Source organism: Diabrotica virgifera, chromosome 9, assembly GCF_917563875.1.
Source record: "Diabrotica virgifera virgifera chromosome 9, PGI_DIABVI_V3a".
Lineage (NCBI taxonomy): Eukaryota > Metazoa > Arthropoda > Insecta > Coleoptera > Chrysomelidae > Diabrotica > Diabrotica virgifera.
In genome coordinates this window covers 3,437,554-3,454,581 of record NC_065451.1, presented here as the reverse complement: position 1 = coordinate 3,454,581, position 17,028 = coordinate 3,437,554, and the positions used below count along the sequence as shown (strand labels likewise).

Genomic DNA, 17,028 nt, shown 5'->3' with positions numbered 1-17,028 from the left:
AAGTACATTAGATAGGTACAGTGTCTTTTTATACAAAAATTATAATTATTCTTATGTATCGTAATTATTGTGGTTATTCTAACGACCGTAAATTTTTAATTAGCAATTCAATTGCTGCTAAATTGTTCATTCAATTTCCATCGGCTTCTGGAATTTTAATATATACTGAAAGAACTTGTATATTACCAAGTTATTTAATTATTGATAAATAATTACTTATCTAAAATATTAGTTGAAAATTAAATATTTTGTTGGAAAATCCCGCATTTTCCGGGGAAAATTTTCGTCGATGTAAATCGGGAGAAACACGACTCTATGCAGAATTTAATTACGGTGAATTTTTATTTGGGTGTTTTTGGTGTAAAGTTAAAATCTTTGGAGTTATAGAGCAAAAATTGAAAAAAACACGATTTTCGGGCGCCATTTTGTTTATAAAAAAAAGTAGCACACTATCTGCGGACTTTGCATACCTATATTATTAATATATACAATCATAAAATTCGACTCCAGCAATAAAATTACTGATAAATAACTTTTCCTTGTATTCTGCTAATTAGCCCAGAGTATTAGTTTGGTAAACTTAAATCCCTCCCATGTTGGCCAGCGTATGCGCGTACAACGATTTTACCAATATTTCAAAAGCCTTTGGTGATTTAAAAGCCATAAATCGTACGCGACATTCCGAAAATCCTCTAAAAATACCTCAACACGGAAATTAAAAGGCAGTTTTCCATAAATCCTACTTTATTCATTACTCGACACATATTCAAAGTCATTATTCGGTTATTTAGAGGCATAACGAGACATTTTCGACTCTTTTGAAGGAAAACATCTTAAAGAAATTGTTGACGTATCTCGAATAATGAACCTACGGTTCGAGTATTTCTTTCTAAACATTCAAAGAATCTTTCTGACATTTCCACGAGTAATTTTACAGAGTTTCTTAATAAATCGTGGATAGTCCAGTACATGAACGTGAAATACGGCGATACCGGGTAATTTTCAGTGTCATCACCGAATTGCATGACAATTTCGATTTAGGTTCCTCTTGCCTTCTATTTCACTTTTGGATTTAAGCCCAGGGTTGATTTTACTTGGGGAGTGAAAGCCATCCCTTCTAGCGGGTGAAAAACACACGTTTAATTTTTTTTTATTTAGTAAAACTCAAGAAGAAATCGATGGTAAGACGCTGTGGTAAGAGATAGAAGTGCAGATATACGAAGGAGATGCAAGGTGGACATAACATTAATAACTGGGTGAAAAGCAGAAGAGTAGAATGGAACGACCACATAAGCCGAATGACAACAAATAGAGTAGTAAGGACGGCGAGAGACGGTTCCCCAATAGGAAGACGATCAGTGGGAAGACCACGAAAAAGATGGAATGACAACTTACTGGAGGCACATTGAAAAACAGACAGAGTAATGTCTATATAAAAAGAAGAAGAAGTAGAAGAAGGAATCTTACGATTATTGCTATCTGATCATTACTACGATCATAATAATCCTTAGGCCAATAATCGTTAGGCTCTAATACAAAATAACACTACTAACTAACGTGTACATTTTAACTGCACTTTGCTCTGCTTTTTCACTTATCGCATTTATAGTACGTTCTTTAACGGTAAAATACTGCAAAACCTCTAAATTTTAAAGAACCGATTGAATTGACATGAAATATGGCATACACATAGCTAATAAGTCAGAAAAAAAGTGATATTGTGCCGATGTGTGCTATGGCCCTGGGGGTGAGTTTCGCCTCTTATCGGGGGTGAAAAAATATGTGCACAAAATAAGTTCGGAATTCGATAAACTGACTAATTCTAAGCGACTTTTGGTCTACAGAGTTTCTTCACCAAGTCAACACTTTTCGAGTTATTTGTGAGTGAATATGTTCATTTCTCAACAAAATAACCAAGTTTTTAGACGGCTTTTCGCAAATAACTCAAAAAGCAAGTATTTTGTCGAAAAAAATATTCTTAATAAAAATATAACTTGTAGTTAATGAAAAGTAGGTTCTTATTCTTCAAATTCCAAATCGAATATTTAATCGAGAAATAACCAAAAAACGGAACACTTTTCGGGGAACCTATACAACTTTTTTAAAGTGTTTAAAAAAAGTTTAAAAAAACCTGTAACATTAAAAGTAATTGAGTTACGATCAAAATATTGTTGGTCCCTTTTATTTTTTGGTAGTCACTAATCCCGAGTGTATGCAAACTTTGAACAGCCATAGCATAACCAATTATTGTCTAACAGGAAAACAATAAATCCAAAATATCCAGAAAAGTAAAACGTACATTTCATTACTTAAGATTTTTGGGATTGCTAATAATTTTTAAGTTATTTTGAAGAAAAGTATTTTTTTCAAAATTTAAAATTTAAAAAATTTTATTTTAAAACCAATTTTTTTCAAAAATAAGCAAGTTGAATCGATGAAACTTACAGATCATATAAACACAATATAAATAAAGTAACTTGTGAAGCGGTAACGATTAATTTTATTTAAGTTGTTAATTAAGGGGTGATTTTCCCGATTTTTTTGCCAAATCAAAAGGAACCAACTTATTTTGGGCGTAACTTGCTTACATTTGATGATAGAATCTTTTTTTATAAAAATAGAAATATAGTTATTTTCCTAACTAGTGCGGAAAGTGATACTTTCACGCACGAGACTGCCGTTGACCCGAACGACGCGATAGCGGAGTTCGGACAAGAAGTCGAGTGCGGGGAAGATACTTTCCGCATGAGTTAGGAACAATATTTTTTCTAGGGCCGTACGTTTGGAAAAAAGCCACAAAAAATTCAATTTTTATTTAGGAGTGAAAATACACAAATTAATTCTTTGACACGGTTGTCAAAACCAAACTTTCAATATAATGGGTTACCACGACGAAGATATTGGTTTCCATGACGACAATTCAAAACCATTGTAATTGTATACTGATTTGACTTTTAAATATTATGTCAAAATAATTTTATTTCATCGAATTATTGCGTTAATTTCATTAAAACATGAACACAATAAGATTCATTTGAAATAAATTAGTAAATAATGTCTAAATATTAGTTTATTGCATGTATTATAGTATATTATATTGCCATATTAAAAGGTATTCTACTTTGCCGCACGTCGTGCGGGAAAGTACAACTTTCGGAAACGAAATGCGTGCGTGAAAGTGGTTGTTTTAGCACGGCCGTAGAAAAAAACTTTTTAAACTCTTTAAAAAAGTTGTAATGAGCTTTTTCCAAAAAGTGCTTCATTTTTCGTTATTTCACGTTGAATTTTGAATATGAACCTATTTTTCTTTAGCCATAACTCTGCTTCTACTAGGTCTAGATACTTCGTGTATATACCATTTTTTTTCACTTTTTCACAGGCTATATTTTTGCTAAGAATAGTTTTTTCGATAAAATACTTAATTTTTGAATTATTTGCGAAAAATTGTATAAAAACGTGTTTGTTTTGTTGAAAAATGAGCATAAATCACTCGCAAATAAATACTACCTTTCACAGCCGTTGCCGTTGAGAGCGGCAATATTGTCAAGAAAAGTCTCGTTTAGTTTGTATTGGCCTTGTCCTCCGTAAATAGTTCATCAAATATAGCTGAAAGTCTGAAACTCCCATTATCTGCGCTAACAATGAAGTGAGAACGCACATACAAACTGGGTCTGGACCGTCAGTGCGAGTGCGAGGTCCATCGTTTGACGAATGCGCATCATGATCGTCACGCGTTTTCACACTTTCAGCTATATTTGGTGAACTGTACACTGACTCTAATGTCTGACATGCGGTATAGGAGTTGGATGGCCTCGACATTGACATGGTTGGAGAGTTCTCTCTTTGTTCATGACGCATGACTCTCAACAAACTTACTTATTGTCTGCCTAACCGTATCCATCTGGAAGTCTCGATGAAGATCATAGTTTCTGAAGTACCATGGAAAGTTGGCGATACTCCTTAATACCAGGGCCGGCGATAAAGGGCCTGCAAGAGATGCAATGCAGGCGGGCGCCTCTGTTTAATGGGCGCCAAAACAAGCTTTTTGTCTGTTGGTGTTATACAAAATAACTAAATTAAAAACCCCAAAGGGCGCCTGTGCAAGTTCTGCAGGCGGGCACTTTATACCCTAGCGCCGGGACTGCTTAATACTTTATTCTGATTTCGTTGTATAATTTGGATGTTACTTTCTTTTGTACAGCCCCATAGCTGTATCTCATATCGGTTTAAGGACTTGCTTATAGAATACCAATTTGTTGTAAGTAGGCAGAGTGGAATTTTTCCTATCAACCAGTACTACAGCTCTCTGAACTCTAATTTTTAATCCATATTTTCTTAATATGCGCTTTCCAGCGTACCTTTGAATTTAATGTCATACCCAAATATTTTGCAGTATTCACATAAGGTATTTGGTTATTTTTCTTAGTCTTTTGTTAGTAAAATTAACATGAACAGATTTTGTTTCATCCAATTTGATACGCCATCATCTGCTCCAGATGTTGATTTGTTCAACAGAATTTTGTAGCATGGTTGCTGCTTCCTCGTGGTTTTTTCCGACTGTTAAAATGCATGTGTCGTCTGCAAATTTTATTGGGCTCTAATGATGGGATATCGCTGGTATAGAGGACACTTCCTTGTGAAACTCCAGCTTTAACTTGTCCTAATTCTGAATGTGCCCCCTCATTTTTAACTTGAAAGTTTCTGTCGGATATATATTATGATTCTAGTAATTGAGAATATTGTTTTGGTAAAAACCAACTTATTTTATCATTTAATCGGTCGTGCCACATCCGTCATGACTTTGTCAAAAGCCGGCGTTATATCGAGAAAAATTGCAGAACAGATTTTCTCTTCTTCTAGAGCTTTTTCTACAATATCTGTTATTCTATGCACCTGATATATCGTTGAGTGGATTTCTGTATACCCAAACTGATGATTAGGAATTTGATTTTTTTCTCTATAATCGGTTTTTATTCAAGTACTCTTCAAGAGTTTATTTTTCATATAATTTCGATATGTAAGGCAACAGTGAAATAGACCTGTATGAAAAAGCTTCTTGTGAAGGTTTTTCTGGTTTTATTGTCATTATGATTTCTATTACCTTACATATCTTTGGTAGATACCTCAGTCTAAAGGAAGCATTTATAAGATTTGTTAGTTTTATTATAGCTGTCCTTAGAAGTTGCTTTAATACTTCTCCAGCGATAAGATCAAATCCAAGAGCTTTCTTGGGTTTTATATAAAAAAGTTTTCATGAGTTTTCTCCGAAAAGTGTTTCATTTTTTGGTTATTTCACGTTGAAATGTTTGATTTGGAATTTAACGAATAAGAACCTACTTTTTATGACAACTCTGCTCATACTGAGTCTACACACTTCATACATACACCATTATTTTCGTTTTTTATAAGCTCCATTTTGCCAGAATATTTTTTCGATAAAGTACTTTTTGAATTATTTGCGAAAAACCGTCTAAAAACGTATTTTTTTTTTTTTTTCGTTGAAAAATAAACATATTCACTCGTAAATAACTCGAAAATAGTATTTACTTACTGAAAAAACTCTATAAAACAAAAGTTGCTTAGAATTAGTCAGCTTATCCATTCCCGAACCTATTTTGAACGTATGTTTTTTCACTTCCGAGAAGGGGTGGCTTGCACCCCAAGTAAGACAACCCTCGGCTCAGGTCCAATTGTAAAGCAGAGGGTAATAAGAACCCACGTTAATCTAAATTTTCAGTAGTAATTGCACAAGAGCTCTAAAATTCTATATTAATTTTAGAGATCGAGTGCAATTTTTTGCGATTATTTCATGAATAAAACTGTTCAACACCAAAATTTTATTGTAATTTATTTATGTAAGTACAAATGAGTACAATTAAATACACAGTTGTTATAAATATTAATTTGACGGTTGAAAGTCATCACTTTTATAATTTTTAAAACATTAATTGTCATTAATGTCACTGAATGTATTTTTTCGTAGCAACGAAGGGCATCTGACGTAATATACTTGACGACGGGAAATTATCAAAAATTATCGGGTATAATATCACAAGAGAGTGAGAATAAATTGAAAATAATGCGACAGCTTTTCGAAAATTTGTTGTCTGTTGATTGTTGTTTTGTGAAAATGACAACAAATTTTAGTAAAAATGACGCACTATTTTCATATTTATTCTTACTGTCGTGTGATATTCGTAAGATCATTTTTTAATACGTATATTATGGATATTTTCATAAATGTGACAGTTGTCAAAACTAGGAAACTGGTTGCCATTAAACAGAAACAATCTACTTAAAAAAATTCTATCGGTAATTTTCTACAGTAGATAATTCTCAGTATAATTTTAATCTGATTGGACAGAATTAAACACGTGATCAAATATCTTACTATACGATTGGAAGTTAAAATCATCAAAAAATAATCGATTTAATTTAGATTTATGATTTATGTAGCTTTCTATTGGTCAGAATCTCCTATGAATGAAATAATCAAGCAAATCGGCCCTGAGAAGGAAAATTGCAGTCCAAAATTTTCATTTACTGGCCTATTAATAAATCCTATAAAGGAGCGCCCGCTAAAATCGTAAATATTTCTGGAAAACGTTTAAGAAAAGGTTAAATAGCTTTTACATTTTGAAATAATTATAACGAGTACATACGAAACGCATTAGCTACATCATAGGAGGCTATTTCTATGCGAGATATAATGGCGGAGATGATCGTAAAATATAAAATGGAGTCTTGTTGTTCTGAACGAAAATTTGTGTTTTGGGATAAACTATGGCACAAAGTGTTATTTTGTGTTCATTAAAATAGTATTTAGTTCAAGAGTATTAGCACATAGTACGTCTAATAATAAACTATGAGTGGAAGTTTATAGAAAATGGATAATTATTAAATCAACGCCTTGGGTGTGTATAGTATAGTTCGAAAAGTCATTCGATAAAGTACAGCATGTAAAACTAATGTAGATGCTAAAAAATATAGAAAGAGATGTCAAAGTTATCTGTGTCGTTAAAAAGTTGTACTGGAGTCAAACTGTTATAGTAAAAACTGGAGATACGTACATCGACGAGATTTCCATATAACGAGGAATCAGGCAAGGTTGCATTTTGTCCCCGACATTGTTCGATGTTTACTCAGACCAATTATTTAAAAAGACACTTGAGAGACAGCCATATAGAATAAAAATTAACGGGGAACTTAGAAAGGTAAAGGTAAAGTTTTCAATCCTAATAGCAACTATTTATAATATTGAAAAATATTAAAAATATTACTAAAAGATTTTTAAATTGAAAACTTATTGGTCCATTTCCCTGGTGACACCTCCATGGCTTCTAAAAATTGCAAGCCAGATGGATGCTGAAAAGTATCTGGGGAAATTGAAAATGGAGACTGAAAAGTATCTGAGGAAATTTTCTGGGGAAAAGTATCGACCCATCTGCCTTCTTCCGTGCGTCGGTAAGCTGTATGAAAGAATGCTGCGGGGACGTATCGATGGCATGATTGAGAGGTCGGGAGGCTTGTCCCCGAGGCAGTTTGGTTTCTGTAAAGGGAGAAGCACGATTGATGCAATCGTGAGTGTATTCGACGCATTGCGCAATAGAGGGGATGAACACCGTTGGGCGGCCCTGTTGTTGTTCGATGTTAGGAATGCATTCAATACGCTGCAGTGGAACGAGGTAATGAAGGCAATGGAGAAGAGAGAGTGTCCTGGATACCTGATGAACGTGGTAGCGGAATATCTGTCTGAAAGAAGAATTATGGTGGAGAAAGGCACGATCGTGGATGTGACGGCAGGTGTTCCCCAGGGATCGGTCTTAGGCCCGACGCTATGGAATCTAGCATATGACGGGATTCTGAACTGTGAATATGGAGAGGGTACGTCTCCCTTCGCATTTGCAGACGATCTCGCTGTGCTGGTAGTGGCGCGGGACGAGCCAGATCTTAAATACCGGGTACGGAAAGCAGGCGGCGTCGTGAAGAAATGGATGACACAGCATGGACTGAAACTCGCGGCAGAGAAGACCGAGGCCATCATTCTGAAGGGGAAAAGGAACAGGCAAAGTGTGGAGCTACAATGTGCAGGAGCGTGTCTAACACCCAAGAAACACGTAAAGTACCTAGGAGTGACGATGCACCAGAATGGAAAATGGGGGGAGCACGTGCAGGTGGTGACCCGGAAGGCTGCAAACAGTGCGGCTGCGTTGGGGAGGGTGATGCCCAACATTGGAGGACCCAAATCCGAAAGGAGGAGGGCCTTGCACGGTGTTGTTCAGTCGATCGTCCTCTATGCAGCCCCAGTCTGGAGTGAGGCGGTAGGGATACGGGCCTACAGGGGGCTCATTACACGAGTGGACAGAACAAGTCTGCTGCGAGTGGTATGCGCCTACAGGACTGTGTCTGCCGCAGCCTTGTGGGCCATCACTGGATGTGTTCCGCTGCATGTGTTGGTAGTAGAAAGAAAAGAACTGTATGAGAGAAGAGACCTTGAGCTTACTATGGCCGAGAGAAGACAGAAAAGAGAAAGGTCAATTGAAAGATGGCAGCAAGAATGGAAAAACATGGAGCATGTGGCACAGTGGATAAAGATGCTGCTTCCTAACTTAAAAGATTGGATGGACTGTGGTCACAGGCGACTGGACTATTTCCTGACGCAGGTGCTCACAGGACACGGGTGTTTTAGAGCCTACCTCTCTAGGTTTGGAAAGGCTGACACTGACGAATGTCTATACTGCAGACACCCGGACACTGTTACACATACCATGCTAGAGTGCAACAGATGGATAGTAGAAAGAAATAGAATGGAAAGAGAGACAGGTGTGAATTTTTTGACAGTGCGAGAAATGATTGAGAGAATGATTGAAAATAAAACTGGTTGGACTAGCATACACAACTATATCCGTGTAGTGATCAAGAAGAAAGAAGAGGAGGAAAAACAGCTGTACCAACGATAGGGGTGAAATATATGGCGAGTAGAAGGCAGAGGGAATAAGTTTTGACGAGAGGCGAATAAGTGGGATATATTGTATGAGACAGACTGTGGGAAAGAAGCTCAAAAAAAAACCCAATCTTGGGACCAAAAAAAGGGGGAACGGGGAAAATGAAGGGCCTCCTTGCTTACAGTCTGTGGATAAATGAAGGTAAAGTGCTTCGGAAGCGATGTCGACCTTGCAGCGGCCATTCCGTTTTCGGAGCGCTGGATGACAGAGGAGGGTCTGGTTTAGCAGGTAGGCATTCGGCGTAGCCTCGGCGACGAGAGAGCGTTTTAAAGCACCTCGGGAACTATCGCTGGTACTACGAAGAATGAATCCTGCACTAAGGTCAGTCAGGCGGCGTTCTGGACTGAGGTGTCTTTTGAAGATTCCAGACCCCCCCTCTTTAAAGACAAAAAAAAAAGATGGATGCTGAAGCGAAGAAGACAAGAGGGAATTCAAAAATCTTACAATTCACGACCCCGTCTATTCAGCTGATAAATTCCAGCGGAAAATGGACCTAGTTACTCAAAAGAGTAAATACCAAAATAAAAATAAAATAAAAATTAAAAATTCCATTTTTATTCAGTCAATCTTATTTTTAAATAAGACAAAACAATCTTATTTAAAAATAAATTTTCATTTTAAAATAAAATCTTTTATTTTAAAATTTTAAAAATAAGATTGTTTTGCCTTCGCATTACAACTGGATAAAAATGGAATTTTTATTTTATTTTTATATTGGTCTTTACTCCTTTGAGTAACTAGGTCCATTTTCCGTTGGATTTTACCAGCTGAACAGACGGGGTCGTGAATTGTAAGTTTTTTGAATTCCCTCTTGTCCTCTTCGCTTCAGCATTCACCTGGCTTGCAATTTTTAGAAGCCATGGAGGTGTCACCAGGAAAATGGACCAATAAGTTTTCTGTTTAAAAATCTTTTAGTAATATTTTTAATATTTTTCAATATTATAAATAATTGCTATTAGGATTGAAAACTTTACCTTTACCTTTCAATTGCCAGATGACGCTAGTCACCTAATCCATTCACGACAGTTGCGGTGTGGGGGATAAACTCTCGTTGTTGGTCACTCAGAGTATGGAGCAGCAGGCCTATGTCTCTCCGATGAGACTCAAATAAGGGTCGAAAATCGTCGATTCAGAGTTCTGGACTGCGCTCCCTATTCTAAGTGAAAAATAAGATTGTTTTGCCTTCGCATTGCAACTGAATAAAAATGGAATTTTTATTTTATTTTTAACGGGGAACTAAACTGCGTGTCATAGAAAACGGGCACCCTAAAAAATGGGTAATTTTTGAGGTTGCGCATCTCCTAAACCTGTTGTCCGATTTAAGTGATATTTTGAATATCCTATAGCCTCATTCTTTGTCAATAACCCTGTAATAATATTTTTACTAAACAGGTAAATTTTCATTGTATACCGGGTGTACGAATCAAACTGTGTTTTTTTCTCAAAGTTCGCAACACCCTGTGGAATATCCTAGCATTTATAAAATACTGAAATTAAAACCCAACTATAGACTCGTATTTTCTCAACATTCTGTTTTTTGATTCATTTGCTTATGTTGGATAATACAAAAGTTAGGTACTTTAACAATTAGCCATGTTCTTTTTCAGTACAGGGTGTTTCTAAACAAGTGCGACAAACTTTAAGGGTTAATTCTGCAGTAAAAAATAATGACAGTTTGCTTTATAATCGTATGTCCGCAAATGCTTCATTTGCGAGATACGGGATGTTGAATTTTTTCTTACAAACTGACGATTTATTTATTGCTTTAAAACCGGTTGAAATATGCAAATGAAATTTGGTGGGTTTTAAGACGTAGTTATTGCACATTTTTTGACACACAATTAAGAATTTTATATTCACCATTGGCGTGCATACGGGTATCAATAGTGAATATAAAATTCTTGATTGCAAGTCAAAAAATTCGCAATAACTATCTCTTAGAAGCTACCAAATTTCATTTGCATATCTCAACCGGTTTTAGGGCAATAAAATACATCGTCAGTTTGTAAAAAGAATTCAACATCCCGTATCTCGTAAACGAAGCATTTGCGGATATAAGTTTATAAAGCAAACGGTCATTATTTTTTCATGCAGAATTGCCCGTTAAAGTTTGTCGCACTAATTTACAAACAACCTATACTGATGAAGAACATGACTAGTTGTTAAAGTACATAAATTTTGTATTATCCAACATAAGAGAATGAATAAAAAAACAGAATGTTCAGAAAACCTGAGGCTATAGTCGGGATTTAATTTCAGTATTTTATAAAGGCTAGAATATTCCACAGGGTGTTGCAAACTTTGAGAAAAAAACACAGCTTGATTCGGACACCCGATATACAATGAAAATTTACCTGTTTAGCAAAAATATTATTACAGGGATATTAACAAAAAATAAGGCTATAACATATTCAAAAAATCACTTAAATTGGACAACAAGTTAAGGAGATACGCGGAATCAAAAATGACCCATTTTTTAGGGTGCCCGTTTTCTATGACGCGCAGTGTATTTAATATAATTAGATACGCAGACTATAGTAGATCTGTCAGAAAATATTGAAGTTCTCCAAATTATACTTGACCGTATTCACGAAGTAGGAGAGGAAATGGGCATTAAATTAAGCTCAAAACCTAACCCAACTTTTAGTCTTTAGTCGTAACCCACATCCAGATGTAGAGCTTCAATTAAACGGAGCCCAAGTTGAAAAAGTTCATAAAATTACATATTTATAACTGTCATAACAGACCAACTAGATCCAGGCATAGAAATAAAACGCAAAATAGCGATTTTTTATAAACAAATTAAATATATCTCATAAACTACTCAATATTTATCAACCAACTTTTTTGTCACTTTATAGTGATATCATAGCGCAACTTTCTCTGAAAAACGAAATATTTGATAGTGCTTATTTATATTACAAATAATATTTTTTTAAAAATTTGTTTTTCAATTTTGATTTATAATTATTTAAATAAATTAAGGGTCAAATTTAATTTAGTAAGTCTGATATAAAAGACTGTTTTTTCATCTTTGCAGAAAAAAATTGCAAAATCCTTAATAAAATCACGAATTACCACAGTAATAGTAATAAAAAACAAAAAAAAGTGCAAAAATTACCCATCTTTTGTTTGGACCTAACCTTTTTTACGATGTTTGGACAAAATATCTTTTGTTTGGACCTAAACTTTGATAAAAAAATTTATTCCAACCTGTAAGGAATTACATTTTGATTTTATTTTATTTTATTGAGCTAATTGCATAATAAACATTATGATGTTTTCCATTATAATGATTTGATTTACAAAATCCTTTTGATATTTTTAATTTATTCGATAATTTTTTATGCACCTTTTAAATAGCGTTCGCGAAAACGAATCGGTCCGTAATATACCTGTTTATTTTAAGTAAAAAATCGGCCGAGACGAAACAAAAACAATGTTTTTATTCCAAAGAAAAGCATCCAAAAAGCAGAGTTTGTTTTCGCACTCCTTGCTAAAATAACAATCTCGATCTCGCGTTTTTTTTTTCTAACAATATTTATCCAATTCAGTCGATTAGTTTTGGATTAGAATGCGCCCGATAAAAATTTAAGATGTAACGTAAAAACAACTTATAAATATCGAAGAAAAAACTCTAAATGTTCTGTACACAATTTGTAACAACTTCTTAAGTTAAAAAAGAAATAAACAGAACCAGACATTAAGGTGTTTAAACAATATACAGGGTGTGCATGAACGCTCTCCGCAAAAGAAAACTAAGAAAAACAGTGTTATTTACGCCTGCCCAGTTCTTTATATTTCGCAGCCACGACATTTGTTTGCGACCTACTCCTCTCTTGCCCTCATTCTTTCCTTGGATGATTAGTCGAGGGATTGCGTATTTTTATCCTCTCAGGATATGGCCCAGGTACCTATCCAATTTTTCGTTGATTCGTCCAATTTTTGATTAAGTTAAGCAATTATCTCTCGCTATTTGCTCTACTTAAGGCTTCCTCGTTTCTCTTCCTATCTGCCCATGGTATACGGACCATTCTTCGCATGGTCCACATTTTTAAGGTCTCCAATTTATTAATGGAAGATATTTTTAGCGCCTATGTCTCCATGCCGTATAACAATATGGATCATACATAGTCCGAAAAATCCGGGACATGGCCCGGATTACGAAGTCGTGTCCCGGCGTCCCGAACAAGGCTTCCGGGCCATCCGAATTTTCTACGTTTTGGTAAAATTCTATTTTGACATTTTGAATATTTTTTTTTGAATATTATTTTTCTGAGAATTCACATCAAATTGAATTGGTGGAAGCAAAAAAGTCGACAATTTCTTTATCGTCTTCTGAAAAGACGATTCAAAAACATGAATATCAAACAATGATAAATATATTTTTATATTAACCTAAGTTTCTATTTACATGGAAATCCAACGTCAGTTGATTCTATAATTTTTCCTTTTTTGAAAAGGATTTCCGGAGATAAAGTCATAACGTCAAAAACTAACAAAAATGTAATTATCATTACAACCCATCCCATCAAAAATGTTTTTGTTAACATAAAAATGTTAAATAATCAATAAAATAATGATATGTATTAAAGTTCTATATTTGAAAAAATGTCCCGATTTTCATTGAAAAATCCCGGATTTTAGGTATTTTTTCAGCCTTGTCCCGAATTCGACTGAAAAAGAGTTGGTCACACTAATCATACATAGCACTTAACCATTCTGTAGCAGAGATTGAAGGAAAGATTGCGTTACAAAGTAGCAGTTTGAAAAGAAAACTCATTTTGTGTCGATTTGACGTAAATTCTCTCACCGAAAAATGCTTTCTGATGGATCTAGAGGTCTTTATGGGTGGTACGCCTTGGGTTAGTTGTTTAATTCAAGCACCTTCAATATTTTCTGTATATTCCATTTGGCATGAACACGGCTATTTCATTACTGAAAAAGTATATGCGCTTATCATTAAAGGCCCATGATTTGGTTCTTGCGTACTGGGCACTCAATAATTACAGATTTCTCTCAATTACAATTTTCTCTCCGCGTGGTGCTTACTTCTTGAATCAAGTTATGACTGTAATAAATAGTATGATATAATTGATCCAAATAATGGCATAACCCAGACATCCAAAGTGAAAGTTATCCTCCAACACCAAATTGTTCTATAGGGTCCACATAATGTTCAGAAAAAAGTCACACCATTTTGAGCGTCGGGTTTAGGGGGGAGAGGGGGAGAAATCGGTAAATTCGTAGTTTTTTAGATTATTCGTCAATATTTCTAAAACTATGCGGTTTAGCATGAACAACCTTCTATACAAAAATGTTCTACATTAAATTTGCAATAAAAAAGGTCCTATGCATAATCCTTCTAAAATGAACGGTTCCAAAGTTACGGAGGTAGTATAGTATAATTGGTCCAAAAAAGGCCTAACCCAGACATCTAAAGTAAAAGTTCTCCTCCAACAGCAAATTGTTCTTTATGGTCCACATATTGTTCAGTAAAAAGTTGCACCATTTTGAGCGTCCGGTTTGGGGGGGAGATGGAGGAGAAGTCGGTAAATTAGTAGTTTTTTTACGTTTTTCGCCAATATTTCTAAAACTATACTTTAGCGTAAACAATGGTTTATACAAAAATGTTTTACATAAAATTTAAAACAAGAAAGGTCCTATACATAATTGTTACAAAATCAACGGTTCCAGCGTTACGAAGGGTGAAAAGTGGAGGTTTTCGATACTTTTTATATTATCTGGGCAATTTATGATGCTTTTGGGTGGTGAGGTTGACGTTTCTTTAAGGGCTTATCACTAACATATCATCGGCCACTGAAAGAGCAAATTTTATTTACAAAACACAACCCTGTTAAAGAAAATTTCTATAAATTGTCCAAAGAAAATAAAAAGTATCGAAAACCTCCACTTTTACCCTCCGTAACTCTGGAACCGTTGATTTTATAACAATTATGTATAGGACCTTTTTTGTTTTAAATTTCACGTAGAACATTTTGGTATAGAGCATTGTTTTTGCTAAAGCATAGTTTTAGAAATATTGACGAAAAACGTAAAAAAACTACTAATTTACCGACTTTTCCCCCATCTCCCCCCCCCCCCCAAACCGGACGGTCAAAATGGTGTAACTTTTTACTGAACAATATGTGGACCATATAGAACAATTTGGTGTTGACGGAAAACTTTTACTTTGGATGTCTGGGTTAGGTTTTTTTTTGGACCAATTATACTATAATACCTCCGTAACTTTTGAACCGTTCATTTAAGAAGGATTATGCATTGGACCTTTTTTATTTCAAATTTAATGTAGAACATTTTTGTATAGAAGGTTGTTCATGCTAAACCGCATATATTTAGAAATATTGACGAAAAACGTAAAACACTACTAATTTACCGATTTCTCCCCCCTCTCCCACCAAACCCGACGCTCAAAATGGTGTGACATTTTTCTGAACATTATGTGGACCATATAGAACAATTTTTTGTTGGAGGATAACTTTCACTTTGGATGTCTGGGTTTGGGTCTAGTTATACCATACTAAAAGTTGTTAGATCTTTGTTGCACAGCAGGTTCCTCAGCTTGAGCAATGAAAATTTAAGTAAAATACTCCACTGATTGTGAATTTCAATATATATAATTCCCTTTTCTCCATGCTAACAAGTATCGCACTTAACTTTATAGTAACAAACTTAAAATGTTCCGTGTAGTCGTAGATTTCCCTTGAAGATCCGTATTGCATTTCAAATAATATCTTTTATATTTTCTAGTTCCATTAATATTGTCCTTTTCTTATTTCCCTCTGGACGTGTTAGTTTGCCATGAATGCTATTTACAGGATCGGACTCTAAAACAATATTTGTAGTTTAAAGATTTTAAAACAGTTTAAAACAGTTTAACAATTTGGAACGTCAGATTACGAAAACGTCCCATGTATTTTGTCGGACAGAACATCCAATTGATTTGTTACCATTTCAGTAAACTCTCTGTTGATAAACGCCAGTCTGATTTTTGCATGAGAGTTTAATGAAATGGTAACAAATCGATTGGTAGTTCTGTCCGACAAAATACATGAAATGTTTTCGTAGCCTAACGTTTTGTTCCACAATTAAAACTTCCCCTGTTCTAGTGTTCCCATACATCAAAGTTTATCCGACTAGACACCGTTAAGCTATTAACAAATTTTCAGCTTGCTATTAATCAACTTTTTTTGGTACGCGGGATCCAGGTCTATATTTTATTTTCTTTATTATAAACTATAAAATTATAAACAAGTAACACAGAATAGAATAGCAATAAATATACTTTATTGTCACTGAAAAATGTAAAATTTTATGTACAAAGCTTACAAAGACTCAGAAAATAACAATAACAATACTGAAATTAGATAAATTGTCAATATTACAAATTAAAAGGCAACGAAATAAAACAAAACAATTTATTAACCTCCTCTGTGGCCCAGTGGTAAGAGCGCCTACCTTTGGATTGAAAGGTCCGAATGGTCGTGAGTTCGAATCTCACCAGGGTCAGGGATTTTTCGTTTATTATAAATTAATAAATAAAAATAGTTTCTGTCCTTGTGGGATCGGCACTTACCGGAGGGACCGCAGACGTTCGGATACAATTAGCGTCTCTTTGCAAAGATAATGACGTCGACTTTGCAAAGTAACAAGACACTTACTCAACACACACTACCCACGACACTAGGTACCTAACTGCAAAAATACCTACCATGCCAATGGCCATTAGTTGTCGAGGCATTATAAAAAAAAACAATTTATTGCAAAATTTAAATAAATTGCAAATGCCACAACCTATAATATCTAAATACAGATAATAATACTTTACTCACTTGTACGTAAAGGTACTATAATTTCTAGTAGACTTTTGTCATTTTACGGAACTTGGGGATATTGATGTTGCAGATTTATGATATTAATCTGTAAAGGGAAATAGTTGTGTAGTTTTTTTACAGAATATAATATAGATTTCTTTATTAACTCAGTGGACGGGATCGGTAAA

General features: G+C 34.7%; 1 protein-coding gene across 1 annotated transcript in view; it reads left to right on the top strand.

Annotated features, from left to right (window-relative positions):
• The window catches only part of LOC114326574 (discoidin domain-containing receptor 2-like), a 675,178-nt gene that overhangs the window by 451,604 nt on the left and 206,546 nt on the right, over positions 1–17,028 (top strand). The gene's annotated exons all lie outside the window — the stretch shown is intronic.